Here is a 4,095-nt window from a genome sequence, read left to right on the forward strand (position 1 = left end):
GGAAGTGTTGTGTCGCTGCCGGCGTGGCGATCAAGCGTCCCGCATGGCGGTACACCAACCCAGGCCTTGAGCCGTCGTCGTCCCTTCTCCGCAGCGAGATGGAGAAGTACGACCGGCGGTAAGCTCGGCTTGCCTACGACGCGAGGAGCTCTTTGGGCTCGTCGCTTCTTCGGCTGAAAAGGGAGCCTGACGAGCTTAGCTTCCGTCGCTCCGCGCCGTGAAGACGAAGCTGGAGGAGGAGGAGCGCCCGCGCTGCCGCGGCGTCGTCGGGCCCGAGGCGAATGCCATCAAAGCGGCACTTGCCGCGCACAACGCGCGTGAGCACAAAAGAGGCGAAGGCGCGCCGTCGGCGGGAGAAGGAGATCAACGCGCTCCTCTATGAGTAGGGGCTTGCCGCCGCGCGCGAGTTCGACGCCAAGCAGGCGGCATGGCGCCACGGAGCCGACGAGCAAGCTGAGATCTACATCGATCTAGGCTCTGATGACGACAAGTAAGCGCCGCCGCCGCAGCATCGCCGCCTCTTGGCTAGTTTTAGGGTAGGATAATCAAACTATGAACCATGCACTGTGTTCTTTAATCTATGGATGATCAAACTATGCAACGTGTTCTTTATTTTGTCTGGAAATGCTTTTTTTATGGGTTCATTTGAGGGCTTTGTTCGGCCGCAACCCATTTTACCCCTCAAACCGGGGCGTTATTGGTCCTTATCAGTGCTTTAAAGGTTGCGGTTATAAAGAGTGAGATGGTCTTAGGTGGTGTTTGGTTCTTTAGTCCTAGGACTTTTTCTAGTCCCTAGAATTTTCTGAAAAGACTCTCAAGGAGGTGCCTCTAATAACTTTTAGCAAAAAGTTTCACTCTGTTTGGTTTGCCAGGAAGTTTTTTTTAGTCCCAACACAAAAAGTCCCTGAAACCAAACACCCCCTTAGTTTTTCGTACCCCATGAACGTCCTCCCCCACCTTCTCATGTGAACGGTGAGTTTGTTTCCTCCGCGAGCCTATGCTATGCTATGCTATGCTTGGAAGGTAATCATAAATATGATGAGTACGTGCTTATCCGCTCCGCGTAACTATGCTATATTTGGAAGGCAACCATGATCCGCTGCAGTGAATGAGGACCACGATCGCACGAATTATTGAGTAGTTCAAATACAAGGTGAGAGAGTGCCAAAGGCTAGCGTTGAGCGCTTTCATTCTTGAAGGACGCCGATATCCAACACATGTGTGGTATATTTGACATGCGCACACACACCGTGTGTGGTGTGAGCAGAAGGCAGCCCACATAGGTTGTGTGTGGGCGGATATTAGAATTGCCCACACGTGTGGGCGCGGCTACTTCGTGTCACACATTCAACAAGTACTGTTCATCTCCACCCTGCGCATGTGGCACGAAGCAAAAATGCCCACACGTCCTGGCGCAACTACGTTAGGTACCCGCGGGGTGACGATTTAGTTGCCATTCTGGTTGGCACATGTAGTTATCCGGGATGACAAGTGTAGTTGTAAAAGCATGTCAACTCTATCTGTTTTGGTTGACTATATAGTTGCCATGTTTAATGTATGATAGTTGCCACGTATAATTAAACCGTAGTTGCCGTGTGTGATTAACTACTTGTCACATATGGTCAAACAGTAGTTGTCATGTGTGTTTATCTAGTTGCCGCATGTGGTCCAACCATAGTTGTCATGTATGGTTCATCACAGTTGCCATGTGTGTTTATCTGATTGCCACGTACGCGCAACTGCAGTCGCCGTCTAGCAAACAATCACATTTGCCATATGTTTTTACCTAGTTGTCATGTTTGTGTAACTGCAGTTGTCATCCACAATATATGAGTATCGTGTGGGTGAAAAGCAGTTCGCTCACATGCGCATGGACTAGGTGGTGGCTGTGTGGGCAGAAAGTAGTCCGCCCACATAGCGCAGCTGTCAAACATCGTGGTGCGGCCGTGTGGGCAAACTCCCCCACGTCCACACACCAAGTCCGTCCTACGTGGCATGTAAATTGTGCCTCAATGTATCAAGATTTGTGCAAACTGCACTGGACGATGATTCACGCGTGTAGGTGAATTGCAAAACTGCCATACGTGGGGGCGTTAATATTTCCTGGCTCTGATACCAACTTGTAACACCCTCGATGCGACTATAGCTCCCACGTGTCGAGGCACGACTTAGAGATATAATCGCATTGAAGGCATATGTCGCAAGTTACGCAATCTTCACAACATCCCATGTAATATGAATAATAAAGGGGAGAAACATAGTTGGCTTACACTCGCCACGTCAATCAAGAACTTGAATAACATTACATCATCCAAAACACTCATGGCCCGACTACGGCGCCAAAATAAAAGAGAGCCCAACATGCGACACGGTCCCAATCACCCCCAACTGGGCACCACTACTGATCATCGGGAAAGGAAACGTAGTAACGCTGAGAGTTCTCGTCGACCTCCCACTTGAGCTCGTACTCGTCACCTGGAGCGGAATCACCTGGACCTGCATCTGGTGTAATAGTAATCTGTGAGCCATAGGGACTCAGCAATCTCGCACCCTCGCGATCAAGACTATTTAAGCTTATAGGAAGGGTAAGGCAAAATATATGTGGAGCTGTAGCAAGCGACTAGCATGTATGGTGGCTATCTTATTCGCAAAAGAGAGCGAGAAGAGGAGGCAAAGCACGAGCGAGAAACTAGAGAGCAACCTGCGCAAACAGTACTCCAACACCGTGTCCACTTCCCGGACTCCGCCGAGAAGAGGCCATCACGGTAACACACTCAGTTGATTCATTTTAATTAATTAAGGTTTAAGTTGTCTACACCCGGACATTAACAAATTCTCATCTTCCCATAACCGCGGGCACGACTTTCGAAATTTCAATCCCTGCAGAGGAGTCCCAACTTAGCCCATGACAAGCTCTCAGGGTCAACGAAGGAATAGACCTCCTCCCAAGACATTCCGATCAGACTTGGTATCTCGGTAACTCAAGACACTTCGACAGGTTAAAACAAGACCAGCAACACCGCCCGAATGTGCCGACAAATCCCGATAGGAGCTGCACATATCTCTTTCTCAGGGCACACTCAGATGAGACATCCTACGAGTAAAACTAACCCTCAAGTTGCCCCGAGGTGGCCCCGCAGTCTACTCGGTTGGACCAACACTCAGAGGAGCACTGGCCCGGGGGGGGGGGGGTTTAAAATAAGATGACCCTCGGGCTCCGGTAACCCAAGGGAAAAGAGGCTAGGTGGTGAATAATAAAACCAATGTTGGGCATTGCTGGAAAGCTTTAAACAAGGCGAAATACCAAGGGGTTCCAATTATAACCCAACCGCGTAAGGAACGCAAAATCCGGGAACATAACACCGATATGACGGAAACTAGGATGGCAAGAGTGGAACAAAACACTAGGCGAGAGGCCGAGCCTTCCACCCTTCACCAAGTATATAGATGCATTAAGATAACATGGCAATATATTGATATCCCAACAAGTAAATAAAAAATATTTCAACAAGGAACGGCCTCCAATCTTCACCTGCAACTAGCAACGCTATAAGAGGGGCTGAGCAAAGCGGTAACATAGCCAACCAACGGTTTGCTAGGACAATGGTGGGTTAGAGGTTTGACATGACAATTTGGGAGGCTGACAAGCAAAAGGTAGGCATCGTAGCATTGGCATAGCAAAAGAGCGAGCAAACTAGCATAACAAAGATAGTAGTGATTTCGAGGGTATGATCATCTTGCCTGCACAATTGTCAGAGTTGACTGGATCCTCACAAGCAAACTCAACGGGCTCCTCGGTAGCGAACTCGTCTCCCGGCTCTACTCAAACAATACAAACAAGCAACAAGGATACAATCAACCACGTGCAAACTCAATCAACACGATGCAAAGATGATATGCTATGCGGGATGCGATGCGGGATGCAAAATGCAAGATATGACAGGAAATGCATGAACCTGGCCTCAACTTGGAAAACCAAGTGTGCCACTGGAAAGATGAGATGAAATCGCTTGAAAACGATATAAAGAACGCCGGAATTGGAGATACGGTTTGGAAATGGCAAGCGTTTCAAAAATGACACCGGTCTGCGATTTA

The sequence above is a fragment of the Triticum dicoccoides genome, chromosome 2A, assembly GCF_002162155.2.
Source record: "Triticum dicoccoides isolate Atlit2015 ecotype Zavitan chromosome 2A, WEW_v2.0, whole genome shotgun sequence".
NCBI lineage: Eukaryota > Viridiplantae > Streptophyta > Magnoliopsida > Poales > Poaceae > Triticum > Triticum dicoccoides.